We start from the raw sequence: 24,732 nt of genomic DNA, 5'->3' as shown, positions 1-24,732 counted from the left end.
AAAATGCCCTTTCCCCATTTTTTTCTCCTTGCTGAATTCCAGGAAACTTTTTGTCCACGAGGACCCTGCCACACTTGAGAAATTTTGTCTTTACCTCCACTCAGTTTTTGCCCATTTCACATTTCCTTGAGATTTGTTTATTTGTGTGTCCTTCTTGCTTATTATACTATGAACTCCTCTAGCCCAAGGTAATATATTTGACTAATCTCAGTGCCCCCAGCTCTAAGCAAAAGAGCAACACATAATAGGGTCCCAAAAATACATGTTAAATTCCATAGATATGTGATAGGATGTTCTGCCCGGTATTAAACTTATATACTTACACATTGTTTTTCTTTTCTAGCAAAAGAGATGCAGAAATGCAATTGGTCACCATAAAAAGACTAAATTTTCATGAAGCCACTGAAGGTACACTGGGGTGGGGTATGGAGGTAGAATCTCTTCTGAAGACATTTAGAATTATTGCTTGGAGGAGAGTAGGTTGCTAGCTTTTTGCCAGGGGAGTGCTTGGGTCTAAATAGGAACCTCCTAGGTCTCTAGAGAAAGATGGGAGGCAGAGAGATGGGCCTGGCTGACATCTAAGGAGACTAATTCCTGAGCCCATGCCACACGTTTGGTTGGTCAGAAGGACCTAGGATTGATGAACATAGTAAGGATTGAAGATGACATCATGGCAGTGCTTGTGTGGAGGCAGAACTAATGGTCTCCAGCTCATCCTGGACCTCTGGGATAGACCCTACCTGGGCCATTTTCCATCCAGTCATCAGCATACTCCCTAATAGTGGCTGCAGGAGACGCCAACCACTCATTTCCCTGGTAGTTACAGGAGTTGCAGGCCAGGGACTAGAGCCCCCATTCTTTGAGAATAGAACCAAAAATGTTGGTGTGCCCTGACCTTAAGGAGATTAGCTGGTCATCTTGTTAGAAATCAATGACTGCATAATTAAGCAGCCTGTGTGAGAACAAATTTGGGGAGAGAAGTGAATCATGTTAGTTGACTTATGTCTCTTATTCTCAGGCAGAGCAGGAAGGCAGGGATAGTGACTTGAAAAACACGACCCCAGATATCTCTGACATTTCCTTCATCATGAAGTGGGATCTAGGTTCTCTCCCCTAGGGTCCAGGCTCTATAACTGCAACCAAAAGAAGTACTACTGCTTCAATTTCTGGCCCCAAGCCTTAAGAAACTGGCAGCTTCCCCAACATGTTTCTGGGGATACTCACTCTTGGAGCCCAACCACCATGCTGTGAGGAAGCCCAGACCACATGGAGAGGCCACATGTAGGAATTCCAGCCAATAGACCTAACTGAGGCCCCAGCCAACAGCCAGGGGCATCTGTTGGATATGTGAACATGGAAGCCTTTGAGATAACTCCAGCCATACCCACCAGCGGATTGCAACCACATGAGAAAGCCAAGTAAGAACTACGAAGCTCAACCCCCAGAACCATTAGAGAGATTAACAAAATGATCACTGTTGCTTTAAGCCAACAATTTCTGGGATTACATGGCAATAAATAACTGGGACAGCAGGTAATTCACCTCTGAACAATCCTGGAAGATTGCTTAGAGGAGGTAGCAACTAGGGAACAGCCCAGAAAAGGGAATTAGAAACTTCAGACTGCATACATATCTCAGGAGCTAGAGGGCTCTGACGTGCATACACACATACTCAATGTCACAGATCCCTGGTCTATCAGATCTGGAAGAGCCCTGAAACGTGATACCGACCTTCACAATTTTGCAGACTAAGAGGCCCAAAGAGGGGAAGACACTTGTCCAAGTTTACACCACAAGAATCTGGCAGAAAATAAACCAAGTTTTTCATATCAATAACATTCACTACATGAGGCTGCCTACCCTTGGGCCTGGCTTCAAGCCACTAATCACTATGCTGCTAGACAGGAAACAACCGTAATAACAATACTTACTGAGACTGTACTAAGCACTTTAATACATGTTATCTCATTTAATCTTATTGTTACCTTATGAGGCAGATTCTGTTACCATCCCCATTTTACAGATGAAGAAACTGAGGTTCAAAGGGTGCAATGGCCAATTCAAAGTCACCAGCTATAAAGTGGTAGAACAACTTGAACTCCGGTCATTTGATCTTGAACCCATTCTCTCATCCACGACCATTATGAGCAAGCAATATTCTCACTAACTAGAGGATGTCAGTAGCAGTACTTAACATTTATCGAGTGCTTACTATAAGCCGAGCACCGTTACACTTTCCATGTATTACTCCTCACAATAACTCTAAGTACTTTAGCTATATCGACTCATTTAATATTCCCGACAACCTGTGAGATTGATAGAATTATTATGTCCCATTTTACATCTGTGCCCAAGGTCATAGGGCTGGTCAGTGACACAGTCAGGATTTAAACCCAGGAAGTCTAGCTTTTGAGCCTGTGCTCTGAAATATAAAGCCTCCAAATACAAACTTTGACAGAGCCAACCCATGCTTTTTAATGTTATTTATACCCTGATTCCCTCCAACTTTAGCATATATTGTGATCTCTCTCTGTATCCATGGGAATAGACCAATGAAAATGCCATATGTAATTTCCATTTTTGTAAGTCAAAAGTCAGCAATGTCCTATGGTTTAATGTAATAGCAGCCAGAGAAGGGAATAAAATTCCCCAGGAGGAGGACATAGAGCATGGAAAAAGTCTAAGGCAGCAGAATCCCAGGGACTCTCACCTTTTCTGACTAACTTGCTATGTGACCTCAGTAAGTCATTTACCCTCTCTGGGCCTGACTGTCACCTGTAATGTCTTCAACTTGTGCATAAACACCACGGCATTGCTGGTTCTGATAATTTTCTGATATGTGTCCTGGATTTTACTGTTTCTCAAAACTGCCCACAATTTCCCCATCCCTTTTAAAACTTCCCATCCTAGATACACTGCCTGGGATCCTTTAAAAGTTCTTACCAGCAGACAAAACCATGGAGACAGTAAAAGGATCAATGATTGGCAGGGGCTGGGTGGAGGGGAAGAATGAACAAGTGGAACACACAGAGTTTTAGGCCAGTAAACTATTGTGTTTGATACTGTCTGGGGGATACGTGTCATTATATATTTGTCAAAACTCAGAATGCACGGCAAGAGCAAACCCCCATGTAAACTGTGGACTTTGGGTGATAACGATGTGTCAGTATAGGTCCATCAGTTGTAACAAGTGCACCATTGCAATTTGGGATTATGATAGCAGGGGAGACTCGGGGCGGGGGGGGGGCATGGGAACTCTTTGTACTTTATGCCCAATTTTGCTGGGAACCTAAAACTGATCAAACGAAAGTAAAGTCTATATTTAAAACCTCCTGCCAGCTAACATGCTTTCTGTAGAAGAGGTCTCACAGACTATGAGCACGCCATGGATGGTTTCTGAAGAAAGAGATGTGTAGCATGAAGGGAAGAGACGCCTATGAAGTGTATCCTTATTGCAGCCTGGTGCCAGGGCATCCATCTGTTAGCTCTCGTGTACACGCTGCAGCTCTTACCGTCTGCAGCAATCCCTGCAGATGAGCCAGGATGGGGTCGGAGAAGAAAAGAGAGCAGCCCAGCATCACCCAGATAGAACACAACAGAGCAGAGTCTCTAACTCCAAATCCCAAGCTTTGCCCCCTGACTTCCCATCTCCCACCCCTCATTTTCAGCTGCTAAGTCAGATCCCCCTATTCACCAGGTCACACAGTGAAGGAACACTAACTGGCAAGGACCATTTCCTATATGAGAAATTGTGCAGCTCAATCTATGGTTCTATAAATCACAGAAATGACACCTAATTTCCCCTGCCAGGATAAACTTCTCTTTTCAAGCCATTCTTCCCTGAATGATGAGAACCCAACAGAACAGCTTGTTAATCTGGGTGACAGGGGAAGACATTTAAAGCCAGCCAAACCCCCCTCTTGCCACACTTACTTCTGCTAATGAAAAAATATTAGAGAAATAAATATACAACCCACCGAGATGCTCCTGCGTGGGGCACTGTCAGCTGTCTGTTTCTCAAGATGTAAAGAGACAAGATGATAAGGTTATATGATCCTCAGGCAAGGAGCTATTTTTCTTGTCAGTTCACCCCATATTTCAGTTCCCATCCATCTAATCAAGGGGATGAAGTGCTAGGTTTCAATGCATTAAAAATAACAGTAAGCATTTTTGAGCAATACCTATATGCCAGACACAGTGCTCAGTGTTTGCCAGGAAGAGAAGCATTTATTTGCACCACAATGCCATGATTTGGGTACTCCTATCACTTTCCTTATATAGAGGACGAGACTGAGGCCACAGGGAGTTTGGGTTCCTTTCCTATGTTACACAGCAGTATTTGGCAGAGCAAAATTTAAACTCAAGCTCCTCCCATTCCTAAATGCATCACCACAATGAGCAAATTTAATCCTCAGACAAGCCCATATATTAGGTTGTACGGTCTCCATGAAATCTTTGAAAAGGTTGAAACTCAAAAAAGTTTGGGTGATGTACGATCAAGTGACTTGAACAACATCACGAACCTAGGATAATTCAGGGTTAGGATTCAAACACCAGACTGATTCCCAAGACTGAATGTCTCTCTTCTGCCCCATTTTTCCTAAAGACTGAAGATAGGTAGGGGTTGAGGTGCATGGCATATTCTCAGGACAAGCCAGGGTGACAGGTTAACCTTGTTCTTTGCAGTCCTAAGTCCTTACTGGCCAGAACACTCCAGAGTGTGTTTCTAAGAATATGAATTCAATGGGATGCTAAATGATTTTAAAGTTCAAAAAAAAAAGGGGGGGGGAGGTGGTTGGAGAGGTTGTCCCTATGGTCAAATAAACTTGGAAAAGACTAGATTAAAAAAAAAAAAATAGATTGCTCTATGTAGAACTTTCCAGAGCCATTCATATGCTAATAGTCAATAGGAGACCCTAAGAAGGTAATGCATAAAATGCAGCATTTCCTAAACATCTTTGTCCATGGAACTTCCCCCCCACACACATGGCATCTGGGGACCTGGTACTTGGCAGATTCTTCTCCATATTGTGCTCATCTAGATTCTAGGCTGGACACAGTGCTCTCTGCCAAGAGCTAATCAGGAAACGAGAGCTCATCCCAGCTCTGTCAGTAACACTGCAACTTTGGCCAAGTCAGTCTCCCTCTCAGGGACTCAGCTATCTTGTCTAGAAAATAAGGGTGTTGAATATTTTTATTGCAGAGGCTCTAACCTTCTGGCAACACCATGAGTGCTAGAAGTATTTGTAACTCCCACTGATGCTGCTCCAGCTCCTGTTGAATCTTCCCCAGGCATCCAGCTCAGGTGTGTGCAGACTAGGCCCTGGACCACTGAGGACCTGAGCCCTCCATGCTTAGCCTCCTGGCCACAGATTCTGCCACGTCCCACTAGGTGGCTAGGAGTCATTTGGACGCCTTTGTGCTGACGTCAGGCCCTCCAAATCGCTGCTTCTCCTTCCAGCATCACCTCTTGCCACCACTCTTTTTAGACTCTATTCTCCAGCCATGCTTTCTCACCTTTAGCCATTTATATGCTATTTCCTCTCCTGGAACTCTTCCCCCATCCCATAATTTCCCCCATTGACTAATCTATCAAGTCTCAGCTTGGAAACCACCTCTTGCAGGGAACATTCCTCGACCCCCCCAAAGCTGGAATAGACCTCTTCCTTTGTAACGCATCTTCTCCCACCTTCCCCTATCATAAAACTTATTTTACTGTGTTAATATTTAATTGTTTCAGTGCTTATCTGTTTCTCCTTATAGACTGTGTACAAATTGAGGTTGGAGCCCTCCCGTCTGCTTTGTTTATTATTTAATCCTTAGCACCTGACATGGAGTAGGAGCTGTAATTGATTAATCAATTGGTCTATCACAAATTAATGAACATTAAGAATCCTAATCTTGTATACCTTGTCCCTTTTGGCCTTAGCTTAGAATATTTCTCCTCTGCCTAGGGACTTAGGATAATTCTGTGTTTTTAAACTTTTCCATGCTCCTATCACACGTTAACTTTACTTCTCAGTCCAGCTCAGGAGATCTAAGAGCCAAAGCTCTTGACTTTTAAGAATCTTCCACATTCTCCAGTAAAATATGGAAGGGTTTTTTCAGCTTTTCACACAAAACATCCCAAATACCAGAAGGGACCAGTGCAAAATTACTTTGAAGTCTCTTTCTTAAATATTCATGCAAATTGCATATTCTACTCTACAATACACTTGAGCTGGTTTTAAAACGATGAAGGTTTCCTCCCCCTGAAATTTTTCTCACAGTGTGATCTTTGGGCCTCTTCCTTCAGTAATGACCTGAAGCACTTACTAGAAATTCAGATTCCCAGGCCAAACTCCGCCACACGGAACCAGAATCCTCAGAGAGGTGATCCAGAATCTGATTTCATATACTGCCAGGTGATTCTTATATACTATTAGTTCAAGAATCCCCTATCTCTTTATCTTGTGGCTTTGGATATATCTTGGTATATCATAGTGTATCCCCCTGGGTTAAGGTACTCCGGTTTGAGAATGAAGACCTATAGGATTTTATTTTAATAGATATCTTTCAGGTATCAGATACAACAGTTTGGCAGTCATATTTGAACTAAATAATCCTGTTGCTTTAGCCAAAGGTAGTGGGACCAAAATTCATTACTTGGCCTAAACTGGACCAATTAGGTTTTTTTTCCCTGGGAATTAGATTCAAATGGTCATTCGTCTGTGAGTGCTTGAACTGGCATGAGATACAAAGCTAGACTTGGCTACGGGGTCTTGGCTTGTTAAGCTACATTCACAGAGAACAGAAAATGTGAGGAGGGGAATTAAAGAAAGAGAGAGAAGCAGAGATGGCAGGCTCCTGAGTTACTGCTGAAAGTAGCTTCCCAGATGTTGGGGGCCCTGCTATGTTCTTTGTTCTTGGGTTACATGAGAAATCACTATATCATTATAGTATTTTCTCCAGTTTTTGCTTAGAACATTTCAGTGGGTTTCTAACTTCTTACCAGTGAAAGAGCCTTGACCAAGAGAAGTATAAGCATTCTGTTCTTGGCCTGGCATACAGGGCCCTTCCCACAGAGATGTCAAACAATCCCTCTAGCCTCATGTCCTACCACCGCAGTCTGCCCCAGTCCTACGTACCAGCTACACTGGACCACTTGTAACATGGACCAGACAAGCAACAAACTTTCTGTCAGCCTGGAATGCTTTTCCTTCATTCTACCTTTGGTCAAATCATGAACTCATTCTTTAAGACCCACTACAACTGCAATCTTCTCTGGAAACCCCTTTCTGATTTCCCAGCAGAACTGATTTCCCAGAATGGAAACCCAGAAGGTTTCCATTGCACCTTGGACAACATACCTGCTAGTGAGATACAATATTTTACTGAATTATTTATTTGTATGCCTATCCTGTCCACTGAACTTTTCCTTGCCTTATTTTACCAGAAGCTCCTTCCACAAGGCCTGTCCCAGAGTAGGTACTCCATAAATGTTTGTTGCATGACTAAGTGTCGTGTGGATGAGTGGCGAACTCTGAGGAATAGAAGACTGGGAGCTCTTAGGATGTTATCCTAGCAGACCTTCTCAGTCACCAGGGCAATAGATTCGCTTACATTGTTCTAAACTATCTCCAGACCATTTGTCCTGCCTGTCACTGAGCTGATAGCAGTTGTGAAAGTGATGAATAGCAGACCAATTATGAGCAACAGGAAACATCAGTTATAACTCCAGAGAGAAGACGCAGCCATATCAGTAGCCTCATCCATCTAATCATGAGTCATCTTCCCAAGGCATCTTGCCTTGTGACCTTGAACTGCCAAGGGCTTCTTAGTCTTATACAAATCCAAGTTCTTCAGAGAGCAGCTCCTCCTCTCAGCCTGTCTCCTACGAGGCGTTGCTCCTGGCCCACTCAGTCCTAGAAGGGAAAACCTGGATGGAACTCACACTTTTCCTAAGGGAAGCTTTTAGTCAAGGCTCCCAGCCCCACCCTATAGGCAAGACCTGTCTTCTAAGGTCTGCTGTCCTTTAACAGATAGTAACTCCTCTCCCCTGTGGTGAGAACATCTGGAGATGAGAGGCGGGTGGGAAGATTTCAATTGGAAGATTTGTCCAAGATTGTGGAGTTTATGTCGCAAAATGCTAGCTTAAGTTAATGGTGAGTTTCTGAGTAAAGGACTGCAAAATTTCCCTTCTGTGGCCACTGGTGACCTCATTTTTCCAGTACGCCCATTTTCCCTTGGGAGGCATCTGAAGGAGGCAGTCGCTCCCGCTGATGAGGCCTCCATTCTTGGGCCTGTGGGTGGGGGCAGGGAAAGAAAGGTCAGAGGACAGGAGGGGACATGCTTAGTCTAGACTCAAACTAAGCCTATCTTTGCCTTTGAATGGGAGACTTAGAAATTTAGCTGGGGAGTTATGAAAAGGGGGATTTCTACACTATTCATTGTAGTCACATTTCCATCATGGTATATTGGGACTCTGAAGTCTAGATAGATCCCTTAACCCATAAAACGATGTTATACATGCTGGAGGGACAGCAGGACATGGAGGTTAAGAGTATGGTCTTTGGAACCAAACCCCTGGGTTCAAATTTTAGTGTTATCACTAAGCAAACTGATGAAGTGACTTCAACTCCATGTTTCATTTCCACAAGTGTAAAATAGGGATATATTAATGCCTACAGCAGTAAGGAATGTTTAAGGATCATTTGTAAAGTACCTAAAATAATGCCAGATCTATTATGTGTCTGCACATATATGTATATTTGACAATTAGATGAATGTTGACAAAGCCCTAAACTTGGATGTTCTCTCCATGGAAGCAACATACTTATTATGAATTATTATTATTAATTATGAACATAATAAAGTTATTATTTACGATTATTTATAGATAAAAAGTTACTCTAGGTATATCTATGCTCCAAATCATTTTTATTCTTTTTAACATTTTTTCAGTGGGGAACAATAAATCATTAGAACCAACTGCCAAAAAGACATTAAGATTATCTTTGCCTTTGGGGAAGTATGCCTTTCCCGGTTTCTATGAACTAACTACCCTTCTGGTTTTTTAATCAATGGATGTCTGAGGGTAAGGCAATTACTATTAACTATACACCTACTCTGCGCTGAATGTTTAATCATCCGCTAGAGCAGAAGCAGAAGAGACAAGGAAGAAAAGAAAGAGAAGGAAGGGGAAGTTGAAGAGGAAAGAAGCTGAAACTAACATCGATCAAAGTTTTAATCATACTAGGCATTGCTAAGTGCTTTATATATATAATCTTAGCTAAGCTAACAATAATTCTAGGAGTTACATCATCCTCATGTTATCTTCATTGAGATTCTGAGTAATTAAGTTATATCTCCATAGTACGTAGCAAAATAAGAATGTAAGCTTAGATCTATCTGATTCTTGAACCTTCTTTTCTTTGCATCTATCATCATATGTAATATCCAGAACCATCCTAGGAAGCAAATCTTCTTACAGACTAGACAATGGAACTCAGGTAGGATAAGTCACTTGTGCAATACTACCCAACAGGTAAGCATAAATTCTGAAATTCAAATCTAGATCTGGTTGACCCCAAAACCTGGACCTTCTCAATCACATTTCACTAAAATGCCTAAAATCTCAAAAATTCACTGATAAATTTGTTTACCTTGAATATAAATAATACCACCTGAATATAAAATACATATCAACATATACACACACACAGATACACACACACACACACACACACACACACACATACACATGCATACACACACCAATATATACCTACTATAAGAACATATCTATATAGTTTCTCCAGATTCCTTCAAAATAAATATCTGAAAATTTGAGAAAAAACTATGGAAGAAGCAATACGGAGGGGTGGGCAGAGCCTCACTAATGTGTACTCTTCAATCCCAAAGCAGCTACCATACTTCCATTTCCTGATATTCCTTCTATTTTTTGAAAGGAAGTAATAACTTCTGGTAAAGATTCAGGCTGAGCAAACTAAAGTTGAAGGAGTCAAGCTCAAGCTCTTCTAAGAGCAGACTGATGCTTCTAAGAAAGAATTGAGAACAGGGTTTTAGATTGAGCTAACAGAAGGTCCTTGTTGAATCACTTCATACCTGTTAGAATGGCTATTATCCAAAAGGTAGGAAGTAACAAGTGTTGGTGAGTATGCGGAGGTAAGGGAACACTTGTGCACTGTTAATGGGAATGTAAATTGGTGCAGTGACTATGGAAGACAGCAGAGAGGTTCCTCGAAAAATTAAAAACAGACCTACCATATAAGCCAGCAATTTCACTTCTGGGTATTTATCCAAAGTAAGTGAAAACACTAATTCAAATAGATATGTGCACCCCAATATTCATTGCAACATTATCTATAATAGTAAGATATGGAAACAACTTTAGGGTCCATGATGGATGAATGGATAAAGAAAATGTATTGAGTGTGCATACACACACAGAGAGAGGAATATCATTTAGCCATAAAGAATAAAATCTTGCCAGATGAACATGGGCGGACCTTGAACAGATATGGTAAGTGAATTAAGTCAAAGAAAGACAAATACCATACGATCTCACTTACGTGTGGAACCTTAAGGGGAAAAAAAGCTCATAGATAAAGAGAGGCTGCTCAGAGGCAGGAGATAAGGGTGGGGAAAATGGGTAAAAGAGGTCAAAAAGTAGAAACTTGAAGTTATGAAATACATAAGTTTTGAGAATGTCATGTACAGGGTTGTGACTATAGTTAATAACACTGAATTGTATACCTGAAAGGTGCTAAGAGAATAGACCTTAAAAGTTTCCATCACAAGAAAAAAAATTATAACTACGATAATGACTGTTAATCATTAACTAGACTTATCGTGGTGATCATTTTGCAATGTGCACAAATACAGAACCATTACGTTGTGCACCTGAAACAATATACTGTTATGCATCAATTACATTTCACTAGAGGAGGAGGAGGAGGATGAAGAGGAGGTCTTTGCTGAGTTCTGAGACAAGAACTTCAATGAGATAGTGGAATAGCTTCCAAGAAGCTGAGAAGTGACTAAGAGGTGAAAACAGAGCAGAAGTTTCACCACCAAGGAAAAGTGAAGAAAAAGATAGTGACAGGAAAGACTGTAGAATCCAAGAAAGGTTATTTGATGATACAACGGGCTGGCCTATGTCAAAGTGTAGAGGAAGGAGCCAACGATGGGGCCGTCTCTACAGCTTACATGTTGAAACTACAGGCTACGGAACCACACAAACATGTTTAAATCCTGGTTCCAAAACTATTGGCTGTGTGACATTGATAAGAGATTTCTCCTTCTGAGCTTCAGTATTTTCCCCACTCAAAAGTGATGCTTTGAATGCTTACTATAAACATGATACTAAAGACAGAAGCTATTGTGACCAAGGACAAATCCAGAAGTCTGGAAGCAAGAGACTTGGATTTTACCCTTAATTGTGCAGGACATACTTTCAGAGGCTAGTAATCAAGATGTTTGGGATAAAACTGAGTCAGAGTTAAGTTCTTTCAGAGGCTGATAATCAAGATGGTTGGCATAAAACCAAGTCAGAGTTAAGAACACACCGACTTGATGGAACATTATTGAAGGAACAGAGGATGTTTACCAGAACTAAGACCTAAAATGTCTCCAAATACCTGAAGGACTGTCACTTAGAACCAGGAGAGAGGATAGATTTTTATTGAGCTACTTCTATTGCTAAACGTTGCTGCTAAGCACCCTTCCTGGATTATTTTAGTTAATCTGTTATTTTCATTACTTTAGTTAGAAACAACTCTATAGGGTGATGGACACTAGGGAAGGTATGTGTTGTGGTGAGTGCTGTGTATTGTGTAAGACTGATGAATCACAGACCTGTACCCCTGAAACAAATAATATATTTTATGTTAATAATAAAAAAAGAAACAATTCTATAAAGTAGGCATTATTAAGCCCATTTTACTGGTGAGAAAACAGTATCCTAAATTTAATTAATGTGCCCAAAAACACAAAGGAATTTTGTAGCAAAGCTGATATTTGAACCCCCATCTCTTTGATTCCAAAGTATATGCTCTGTCCAGTAAGTCAATAGGTAGTCTATTTCACTATAGTTTTGATCAACGGAACTAGAAACAAGGACAGGAAATACATAGGAAAGTATTTTGACTGAATAAAGAAAACATTCTAGTAGTGAGTGAACAAGTTGCTTATTGGGCAAGCTTTACTTGGAATATTGAAACACAGACTCTTACAGGGTATGGTAGAAAAGACTTAAGCAATAGACTGTGGTAGGACTAGATGCCTGGATAATCTCTTGCACTTCTGAGTCTACCTGCTCTTTCTTTCTCATAGGCATTATTCTGATCATAAAACAAAATAATGAAATGTGGAGAAGGAGAAGGGTAAGCAAGAGGAAGAAAAGGAAGGGAGGAGAAGAGAAGTAAGAGCTTGTCTATAGGCAGAAGGCTAAGCATGTTAGGCACCCATCTCATTTAATGTAATAACCTCAGAAGTTAGGTATTATTATCATTAACCCACCTCACGTCTGAGTGAACTAGGGTTTGGAATTCCTTGCCAAGGGGCGCCTAGGTGGCACAGCGGTTAAGCGTCTGCCTTCGGCTCAGGGCGTGATCCCGGCCATCTGGGATCAAACCCCACATCAGGCTCTTCTGCTATGAGCCTGCTTCTTCCTCTCCCACTCCCCCTGCTTGTGTTCCCTCTCTCGCTGGCTGTCTCTAGCTCTGTCAAATAAATTTAAAAAATCTTAAAAAAAAAAAAAAAGAATTCCTTGCCAAAAGTCACATAGGAGAAAAGGGATAGCCAGGACTTGATGACAGACTTGACCAGCATCAAAAACAAAGTCTTAACTACTAGATTAGAAAGCTCAAGTTAATCTATTAGATCACCTTGGTCTACGGGTGTATCAATACTGGTTGTGGGAGACTGCCAAGAAGTCAAATCTAGTCAACCTTCTAGACCTAACTACCAAGTTACAAGAAACACAAGGGCAGAGGAACATGTTAGATGATACTATGGGGATGCAATGAGCAAAATCCAGACTGGGGGGAACGCTATTGGACAAACGACCTGTTTTTCTTAATAAAATAGCACAAGGAATAAAAAGAGAGGTATATAAAGGAAGGAACCTATAGATTAAAAGAAACTTACTTATCAGCCAATCGCAATGTCTAGATATTATTTAGATTTCACTTTGAACAAACCTAGAACAAACTTGTACCAAATATATAAGACAATTTAGTAAATGTGAACAATGATTAGATATTTGATGGTATCGAGGAACTGTTAATTTGGAGAGCAAAGTAATGGTAATGGTATTTGAGCTATTTTTTTTTTTTTTAGCCCTTATCTTTGGGAAATATTGACTTTAACATTTACACATAAAATTACATAATGTTTGGGGTGAGAGAGCGGGTGACACAGGCTTGGAATGAGTTGATCATATTGCAACTGGAAGGTAAGAGGTACATGGAGGTTCATGACACTAGTTTCTCTGCTCTTGTATACATTATAGTTTTCTAAACTAAATTGTTTTGGGTTGGGTAGCAGAAGACCCAGGGATTTAACAGTGTCCTCCAAAATGGGAGAATGTGGAGATGAAGCTGAAAAATAAAAGAAACATGTGGTCCCAGGAGAAGCCCCATTCTTCAATGGTTTCTCTTCCTCCCAGGACTTGAGTTTATAGCCTGGAACCCTTCCACTCAGAAATACTAGGAATGACGTGAGTCTGTTGACCAGAGAAAGCACTGCACAGAATGACTGTATAATGGTACAAACTCATGCTGCTTTCAGCTGCATCTGCGTGGTGAATTGTGAGACACATCTGGAACGACTTTTTGGTTCTTAGAGAGAAACAGAGGAGAGAGTAGAACTGTTTGTGAATTCTTCGTGGGCCCTTTGCATCACTGCTGACTGAAGTTATCTAATGACCCAAGAAGAGCCCCCCGTGAACAGGGCTAAACTCCAGAAAGGCCTACAGCTTGCTCTGTTCCTGGAAGCCCAGCACCGCCCCGCTGGGGTAGTCTTTGCATGGTCATGTGATGGATGAGTGATTGTGGGAGAGCTAGAAAAGGGATTCCAGCCTGGTTCTGATATGTGTTAGCCCTTTTGGGCTTCAGGAGGTCGCACCTACCCTTTCTGAGCCTCAGTTTCCTTATCTGTAAAATAAAGTTAATCATCGCTACCTTCATAGGCCTATTGAGACGATTAAGGGGGTCATTGTATGTGAGCGCACCATGTGAGCATAGCAGTGTAAGCTGGTAACTCATTTACTTTTCACTCATTCATTCGTCTACTCTCACTGAGGATTTATTGAATTTCTACTATGAGTCAGGCACGGCACCAGAAGCTGTTGGTGCAATGCTGAGTAAAAGTTTGCCCGGACCCTGTTCTCATGGAGTTTACTCCTTAATGTACAGGACAACCATTTGGCTCAGTATCAGGAAGGATATTCTAGAAGTGAGGGAAACAGGATGCTTAGGGTCACTGAGCAAGCTGTTTGGGAATGTTCAAACACAAACTTTGCTACATTCGCAAGATGTAGCAGAAAGGAATCAAGAAGTAGACTAGGGTTGGATTAGATGCTTGTCCAATGCCTTCATTCCTCAGTTTACCTCTCTTCCTTCCTCACTGACACTGCTGTCATCATAGAATAAAATAATAAAATGTGAAGGAGGAAGAGACACAGGCACTAATCAGTTACAAAACATAAAAGTATAATTAGAAACAGGGGCACCTAGGTGGTTCAGTCAGTTAAGTGTTTGACTCTTGATTTTGGCTCAGGTCATACTCTCAGGGTTGTGAGATGGAGCCCCATGTGTGTGGAAACTGCTTAAGATTCTCCCTCTCCCTCTCTTCCTCAGCGCCCCCCCCCAACTCACAAGCATGCACTCACTCTCTCTCTAAAATAATAATAATAGTTAGAAACTTTGATAACTGCTATGGAAGAAAGATGAAAAGACTCAAGAAAGGACATAAATTTGTTTATGGGGAGCTTATCAAATCTAGAAGCTTCAGGGGCATTGGGGAGTGGCAGTTAACTCAGAAAAGGAGGGGGAGGGCTGACATACACGCCAATAAAAGGGAATAGCAAAAGCTCTTTGGCATGACAAAGCATAGCCTTTCCAGAAACCGAAAGATTGCCAGAGACTAGAAAACAGAAAGCAAGGAGGGTGGGGGTAAGATGAGTTTTAAGGAGTTGGAAGGGCCATCCAAACAGCCCCATGTATGCCAGCATAAGAACCTCAGTCTTGATCCTAAGGAACTGGAAGGCAGTTAAGGGTTTGAATGAGGAAAGTGATGAGAGTAAGTTTTAGTTTTGAAAATTTCACTCTGGCTACAAGGAAGAAAATTAACTAGAGGGAGCAAGGATCCTTGTTAGCCAATGAGGGGACAATTACAATAGTCCAGGCAAAACTTGAACCAGACTGGGTAAAAGTGAAGTTGAAAGAAGAAAAGAAGAAAAATCTATAGGATTTGATAATGGGTTGTAGTTTTAGAGGGGGTGAGTACAGAAAGGAAGAAAAGTATCAAGTATATCTGACTGGTTTCAGAATTACAAAAACTGAGAGAACACAATCAAAAAAGGTAGTCTTTTATGGCAAATGTAGTGTCTGCAGGACTTATACTTGAGAAGCCACTCTATTTCCATTGGATGAAGGGTTTCAACCCTGGAATGAATGCAAGTGAATCAGTATAGACAGTAGAAGTAGCCAATTTTTTCAAAAATTTTGGCCATTAGATAAAGAAATGAAGACACAGTAGCTGGAGAAGATAATATGTAGTGATAGTGTCTTCAGTAAACATTGGACTTCCATTTATGATAATTTAAAGAGTTGAAGGGAAGCAGGTAATAGAGAGTATAGCAAAATCAGAAAAAAGCTCAGGTGCTCAGGTCAAACCATGATTCTACCAGTTCCTATTTCTAGGGCCTAGGGGCAAGTGGTCTAACTTCTCCATGCCTCAGTTTACACAATGGGGAAAAAAGACAATAATAATCCCCACCATGTGGGGTTCATGAAAGGGTTCAGTGAGCTAAGTACATAAAGGGCTTGAGCTGAGCTCCTGGCACAATTGAAATGCTCAGTAAATGACTGTTATTAAAAGTACAAGGGAAAAACATTATGCCATTCTCTTTTTTATCACATTTGCTAACTGAATTCAATGTCCCATGGGGCGGGCGTAGGGGAAGGACGCCCTGTGCTCTGACATGCAAAAATGTCTGCATGTGCTAAGTCTGTATGTCTTTTGTATCTTACTGAAGCTGGTAGTCATCTGGTCCCATGAAATAGCTACGTTTTCCAGTTTTGCAAGCAGGCAAGCCAAGCATTAAGTTCCTCTTTTGTAATTGACCATGAGTGTGTTGAGTAATACGTGGATTATTTCTCCCTCTTTTCTTTGATCTTCCCTCTTGCCAAGGACTGCCTGACAGTCTGGTTTCTGGCCAGTGCACCTCCTCAGAATGCACAGAGATGGAGAGGAAGTGGCCCACAATAGCAGAGATTTACACCAGATTATAAGTACTTGACTTTCCTAATCCTTAAACAAGGAATTCCCTGAAGGAACTTCAGAATGAAAGAGACATATGAACCATGGTTTTGGATAGTGGTTCTCAAGCTCAGTGTGTATTAGAATCACCTCGAAAGCTTGTGAAAATCAAGATTCCCAGCCTCACCCCACCAGAGAAAAATAATCAGTAGGATGAAGCCAGGAACCTGTATTTTTAACAAATGCTTCCTCTATTCCCATCCCAACTGATTGTAAGGGACTTTGAGACACTCTGAAATCCAAGTCTCCATATTCCACTAGGTACTCCTGACCTCACTTGTTCTGCTTTGTTGTTGTTGTTTTTTTTTTCTCTTCACCTTCTAATATACAATGTTATTTACTATTCTGATTGTTTGCTTTTTGTCTCCCACACATGCTCCAGTAGAAATTAAGTCTCCAGATGGTCACAATATATGCCTGTTTTGCTCTCTAATGTATCTCAAATCTCCAGAATAGTGCCTGACCTAGAGGAGACCCTCATAAATACTTGCTAAAATTATTTGAATTGAGTCCCCACACTCCCAGCCATCTCAAATATGAACTTCTGAAGTGGAAACCCAAACTAACTGGTCATCTTATTTAAGTCTTTTACAACATTTGGGTCAAGAACGTTTAGAAAATATGCAGATGTCATGTATCTTTTTTGCCAGGAAAAAGAATTTGGTAATGTATACTTTGGCATAATTTTCTGAGGATGGAGATCCAAAGACCCTTCAAAATCAGAGATCTGCAGACCCCAGATTAATAACCCTTGGTTATTTACACAGCCCTGGTCCCTGAAATTCACCCTTCGATGGTTGCTGTTGTTAGTCACCTAAAAGTCACATTTATTTTTATTTTTTAAGATTTTATTTTTAAGTAATCTCTACACCCAACATGGGACTTGAACCTACAACCCTGAGATCAAGGGTTGCATGCTCTACTGACTGATTCAGCCAGGCACCCCTAAAAGTCACATTTAGTCATGTCCTTCCCTTGACCCAAATCTTGAAGGAGGACTCCCCATCATTTACATGGTTCCCAACTCCCTTGACGCAGCATTCAAAGCTGCCCAGAGCTCAGGCTCCTGCACATCATTTTTCCAGTTCGATCTCTCCCAAATCTCTCAGGCCTGTTGCAGAGTGACTGATTAAACAATAAGCTTTTGGGGCACCTGGCTGGCTCAGTTGGTTAAATGTCTGACTCTCAATTTCAGCTCAGGGTTGTGGGATTGAGCCCCAAGTCGGGCTCAGTGCTGAGCATGGAGCCACTTGAGATTCTCTGTCTTCCTCTGCTCTCCCACCCCCGCTTGCATGCACTCTCTCTCTCTCTTAAAAACAAAAACACACACATGAGCTTTAGACACAGGTGTCCCAGGCTTGAATTCTGACCCCACAAGTCACTAGCTATGTGATCTTAGATTAATTATTTTTCGCTGTAAAGCCTCGGGTTTTGCTTTTTAATTCGTAAAATGGGCATAAGAGTGCATATTCAAATGTGTTGGGGGGCAGAGTGATATATTATTGATATATAGAGAGTGCATATTAATACACATAAAGCACTTTAAAATGCCAGGCATAGAGTTGGCACTCAATAATTGTTGGGCTTTGTTTTTCTGTTATATAGGTTTGGCATATAGTATGTGACATAACTTTCTTTCCCCTTCCTTTCCAATATTCCTTAGTCTAGACCAAGGTTTGTCAAACTTTTTTTGTAAAGAACTAGGAGTAAATGTTTTTGGCTTTGTGCACCATACTCTATTCTGTGGCTACTACCGTACCTTGCTATCGTTGCAGGAAAGCAGCCATAGATGATATGTAAACAAACATGTGGCCACGTTTCATAAATGTTATTTATAAAAACAGGTGGGGCATGCTGGATTTCACCCATGGCTCAGTTTTCCAACTCTGACTTGGAGCAGCTTTGGAACTTTACAGAACTGGGTTCAAGCTTCTCTGAGCCTCAGTGTCCTCATCTAGTAAATAGGGATAACAATAGTACTTCCCTCCTAAGTTGTTGGATGATTAAATGAGATAAAGCATGTAAAGCCCTCGGCACCATTTTTGGCATGTGAGACACATCTCGTAGATGGTGTTATCCTCATCATCAACAGACTTGCCTCAAGCTGTTCCATGATCTGCCCACATCCACCTTGCCTGCCCCAAGAATCTTTTCCAGACTCTCTCTGAGTTTCTTTCTCCCACTTCTCTAACACTGTTGGAATGTCAATTGTATTATTTGAAAATAAGTCATGCATGAATGTAACATATGCAAGTAATTAGAGTTACGTATGTGGTTCTTCTGCTTCATTCACTAGACTGTGAGCCCCTTGAAGGCACAATCTGTGTCTTACTCCCCCTCTGTCATGTTTCCTAGCACAGTATCTGGCACACACTAAGCACCCAAGGCAAGGAGATGGTGGCAATGGTGCTGCAGTAATGGTGACAGAGGTTGTGATAATGGTGGTGGTGATGGTGGTGGTGGTAATCGTGGGGGGGGGGGGTGTGATCTTGGCTGTTAATTTCTTTTCAAAGAGCAGTCGTTTGGAATTCTCTTCTCAGTGAGAGCCAAGAAGTGTAAATAGAGCAAACAAGTCTTTCTGGCAGAGAGAGAGGATCTGCTGGAAGGTCAGACAACCACAACAAGACCAAAATTATACATGGCTCTTCCTAGAGCGGCATGAAAAGAAAAAGAAAAAACAAAACAAAACAAAACTCACATGATTGGAAGTCAGGAGACCCGAGCGCTAGGAAAGAATCATCCATCTGTAGAGTATTTTATAGTCCTCAAATTGTTAGCAAAGGGTGTCTTAATTTTTCTACAAGAGAACCCTGTGGGGAAAGTTACGACTATCCATTTTACAGATGAGGAAACGGACTCTCAGAGAGATGAAAGGCATTGCTGAGGCCAGAAGCCGCACCTAACTACTTTAAATTCAGAACTGGCTATGTGACTGAGAGCAAGCCATTCTTCACCTTTAGGTCTTACTTTTACTATTTGCAAAATAAAAAGGTTGATCTATAAAATGAATAGGATATGATTTTAATATCCCCCCTCTACTCATCAATGCTGCGGCACTGCAATAAAGTGCAAGATATGTACACCTTTCTCTTTCTAATATTAATTTAAGGAATAAAATTGTTAATAGCTCTCGATGGGAAATAAATTGCAGGTCACAGGAAGACTCTTCTAACATCAGAATATTTCCCTTATTTTCAGGGTAAAAGCTAGATCTGACCCTATCATAGCACCAAGAGGTAGGGGATGGCAGGGCGATAAAGTTAGCCCAGAATTTTCATGGTACAGCTAAAGAAACAGACCAAAACAGTAGAAGCGTTTGTGTCTAATGTCATTTAAGAATCAAGGACAGAGCCTAGTTCAGATTCCAAGTGTCCCAATTCTCTAGTTCTTCCAAAGAGAACTCCCAACCCCAACATGGATAGAGACAGATATTACATGCTTACTCTACAAACAGGTAAAAGTAAGGTCACCCAGTAGTCAATGGCAGAGAAGAATTTCAAATCCAGCTCTGTCTGTCTCTTCACCGTGACACTATTCTGTCTCCCCCACTTGGAGCTGCTTCTTCTTCCTCATCCAAAGGCTAAATTAACAGCCACACAAAGTCTTGTACATTAAGCACTAGCTGTGCTATGGCTTTGGGCTATGTGGGGTCATTTAACAGGTGGAGGAGGAGATTTATGTATTAATCAAACTGTCCATCATAAAGAATTTTTTCCTGCTGTCCTTGTTCTAAATCACAGCATAACATATAATGAAGGGCTCCTTTCCAACTGAGGCACAAGGCATCATCCTTTCGAATGCATTTATGGAGATGGACCCAAGGAGATCCCAACTGTCAGAGGAACTAGTGTCTAATGGTCCCCCGGGCTGTCCAGAGCACATCCTAACCCTGGTCCAGAATCAGAGGCCAGAACTGCCTCGCAGACCTCGGGCAAGTCACACCCCATCTCTGACACTTCCTGACCATGCCATACAATGGAACTTAGAAGTTGACTGAGCACCTCAAATATCTCAAGGACTCGGGAGTTCTTACATAGAAGAATGCTTGCATTCTATATCGGAAAGTGTGCAGGAGAAGGAAATCATTTTGCACATGTGTAACTCCACCTGTGGTATCCCTTACCAACAGAATATGAACTCCAGCAATGTTTATAAAGTAAGAAAATGTTCCTATAATCCCTCCATTCATGATTTGCCCTCTTGGGTTAACCAGTGACCTCTCCCATGCAGACACACAGATCTGACTCTAAAATGTCATGTCCCTAGCACTTTGGGCATCTGCAAAGTTATCAAGTACTACTTAGAAGAGGAAGTACCAAAGGAATCATAAAAAAAGAAGGGTCAAGTTAAGAAAAACAACATTTTTATCATTATCACAGAAAATGTTTGTCCATTACATGCTATGTGCCAGGTACTATGCATTTGTTATATCAGTTGATCTCCATAAAGACTTCATTTTGCAGATGTGGGAACTGAGGTTTGGAGAAATCATTCAGCATCACAGAGTGAACAGGAGACTGAAGCAGGATTCTAAGTGGAGCACAGAGCTTGAGCTACCGGATTCCACTTAGACACAGTCTCTTTGAAGGAAACTCAGAAAGAAACTTACTCGGCCTCTCTGCCTTCTCAGATAGGAAAAGAAAAACCCAGAAAGGAAAAAAAGGACTTGCCCCAGCCTTGCTGTGTCTCAGTGTCAGAGCCCAGGCCAAGGTTCCCTTGTGTTTTATCCATGTGTCCTCTACCTCTGGCTGCAGAGAAAAGCGAAGAGATGGTGAAGCCATGGGAGAAGGAGTGATGGGATTTGCAGGGGAGGTAGAAAACAAAAAATGATCACAAGGAGAGTGGCTACCTTCTTACCACACCAGCCTCACTCAGTGGCCATATTCCCCTCCTCCACATCATTTCCACACCTATAGTCAGCCTGTCCCATCCACTCCTACCTTAGCCTGGCTCCCCTGGAAAAGCCAAATGCACCACAGCCCCTAGGCTGTAATGCACCTTTAAAAGGGTCTACCATTGGGGTTTGGGGCCAGGGAGAAGAAACTGGAGCCTCAAGGAAGCCAGTTCATCAGCCAGCTCTAACGTTTCCAAGCAGGGATGACTAAGAGGAGGAGCCTGCAGTTGAGAAGATGGCACCCCTGCCTGTCTACCCGCCCGAACTCTTCTCTGGCTCCCCACCATCGGGGCCAAACTCCACACCACCATAGACTCTGCAGCTCTTCCTTGCCCAGCCCTGCCACTTGGTCCTCAGCACTGCTCATGGAGCTCCCCTTAGTCTCAGCCCCGGCCACATGGGTTCTCAGTTTTTCAGGGAAATGGGCCGTGCCTGCTCATTCTTCAGGCCTTTGCGAGAGTTGGGTCTTCCACCTTGCTTGTGCTCAGGCTCCTCCCCTCCCCCAAACCCAGTCCTCCACATTCACTTTATGCACCCGACCCCCAAAAACTCAGTTTAAATGTCACTTCCTGAGGGAAACCTTCCCTAACTCCACAAGACCTCCTATCACACACTTTCAACCCACTGGCCTGGTCTTCTCTTGGTACTTTGCAGTCTGTCTTGACTTGCGTGATCATTTCATTCATACCTGTCTCGTCCACAAGACCGTAAACTCTGTGAAGATAAAGGCCAAGTGTTCTCATTGTACTCATCACTTCTCAGGGAATGACACAGTACCTGGGATATTGTAAGTACTCAAAAATACTGAATGAATGAATGAATGAATGAATGACTAGTGCTCCAAGAATTCCAGATCTCCTGTAGGGAGAACAGTGACATCTAGTGACTGCATTCACACTGGGGCTTCTCTGATAACATCCCACCAACTGGCCTTGAAAACATCTCACTGGATTTCCGAAGAAATGGATATTTTGATCATGCCGAGGAAGCTGGCATAGAATCCAGACATGGGGGAATCTGACTCCTACACAAGGAGGAAAAGAACCACCACTCCTCTTGTGACCACATGTGCCAAGAACACATCACCAAAGTCCTGTGACTTAGCTAGGATGGTGCCACATTACAGATGAGAGGAGTGTGGACCAGAAAGGCAGCACTGGGCCAAGATTACAGAGCAGTAAATGAGGATTTTCATTTACCTCCCCCACCAAGCCCTGGAGAGCTTGGCCCCGTGCAGCTAACCATGCTGCTTCCCTCATCCACACTAACACAACACTGGTCAGACCATCTCGGTATTCACTGAAGTTTCAACAGCTTCCTCACAGGTCTCCCTCTTTCCACACTTGCATGTTCACACTCAACGCTCACCCTGAAGCTAGAGAGGTGGAGATATATACATATTAGACTTCTTGTTGTAGTTAGTGTGGGGACCTGATGCATAGAATTAAATTATCCATTGGCTTAGCTCATGACTCAAGCTCATTATTGCACCATGCATGGTTAGGCTTTATGTACTCATCTACTTAGCGTTCATTAATTAGCTAGTTTTAATACTTTAAAAGAACTCCCACAAATCCACCACCCAAAATGCCAGGTAGGAACATGATAGCTCCATGTAATGAGGGCTCCCTCATGCCATTGCCCCGCCTCCCTGACTCAAGACTACCATCACCCTGAACCCTATGTTGACAATTTCCTTGATTCCCTTTTTAAATAGTTTATAGCACCTGTATTAATTCCAAAAATGTAGTGTATTTGGCATCTATCTGTTTTAACTCCAAACAGGGAAAAGGGTATCATGTTATATAAAATATGTTTTTGGGACTTAAGTTCTTCATTTAATATTAGGTTCATTCATCTCATATTAAGTGATATAATAGTTCATTCGTTTTGTCTGTTGTAGAGAATTCCACTGTATTCATATTCCATTGTATGCTTATTTAACTGCACTCCTACTGATAGCCATCTAGTTTCTTGCCTGAGGGCTCCTTCTGCTGCACGAATCTAACCCTATAGACTCCTTCCTGCATATCCTAAGCATCTCACTCCCCTTCCAACAGGATCCAAATTCCTTGAGCTAGTTTACAATAACCTATATGATCAGGCTCCTTCTGACCTCTCCTGCCTCACCTCTGCTTTCGTTCTATCTCTTGATCTTATTAGCCATGGGATGTCTTCCATTCTTTGTACAGATCCTGTTCTTTTCTGCTTCTGGTCATCTACCTGACACGCTCGCCACCTCCTTACTCTCATCGCCTCTCTGTCCTCTATGAAGCCCTGTCTGACCACTTACCACCCTCTAGCACCTAGTCCCATAGAATACTATGGTAGGAGGGCATAATCCATAGCATCCTATTGGTTTTGGTCAGGGATCTACCGGACTATCTTTTTTAGAGCCCAGGGTAATCTGGGAGTTGCTCCAGAGGGAAGAGTGCAGACAAAGTAGAGATGCCTTATCCACCTTCCTCTCCCTACAGAAGGAGTCGCATCGCTATTCTTGGTTTTATGGATTGGGGTTCCTGAAAGACTGCATTTAGAAAAAGTGTTCCATGCGGCACTGGAGGAGATAATGCTAAGTGAAATAAGTCAAGCAGAGAAAGACAATTATCATATGGTTTCTCTCATCTATGGAACATAAGAACTAGGATGATCGGTAGGGGAAGAAAGGGATAAAGAAAGGGGGGGTAATCAGAAGGGGGAATGAAGCATGAGAGACTATGGACTCTGAGAAACAAACTGAGGGCTTCAGAGGGGAGGGGAGTGGGGGAATGGGATAGACCGGTGATGGGTAGTAAGGAGGGCACGTATTGCATGGTGCACTGGGTGTTATACGCAACTAATGAATCATCAAACTTTACATCAGAAACCAGGGATGTACTGTATGGTGACTAACATAATATAATAAAAAAAACATTAAAAGAAAAGAAAGAAAGAAAAAAAAGTGTTCCATAATACAATTTTGAAAACCAGTGAACAAATCATTTATACGGTCTCTTCAAGACCAGGCATGCTGTCATGGGAAATGAAAGATGCAAAAAGAGGAAAGAGAGGAGATATAATTTCACAATTAAGCACATAGTCTCTGAAGCAGACCAACTTTGAGCAAATCAGTAAACATCTTTGAGGTTTCCTCACTTGTAAAGTGGGCATGACATTAGGATGAAACATATGGAATTACCATATTTTAAAAAAATGATTTATTTATTTGAAAGAAAGAGAGAGCAAGTGCGTACACAGGGAGGGGCAGAGAGAAACTTTAGTAGACTCCTTGCTGAGCTCGGAGGCCAACA

General features: G+C 41.9%; 1 protein-coding gene across 2 annotated transcripts in view; it reads right to left on the bottom strand.

Moving 5' to 3' along the window:
• ASTN2 (astrotactin 2) overlaps window positions 1-24,732 on the bottom strand; it is an 845,639-nt gene that overhangs the window by 148,495 nt on the left and 672,412 nt on the right. The gene's annotated exons all lie outside the window — the stretch shown is intronic.

Source organism: Ursus americanus, chromosome 18 (genome assembly GCF_024610735.1).
Source record: "Ursus americanus isolate L20-20 chromosome 18, mUrsAme1.1.p, whole genome shotgun sequence".
Classification (NCBI taxonomy): Eukaryota; Metazoa; Chordata; class Mammalia; order Carnivora; family Ursidae; genus Ursus; species Ursus americanus.
Note: the sequence above shows the minus strand (reverse complement) of the source record. Positions and strands in the feature narration are given on the sequence as shown.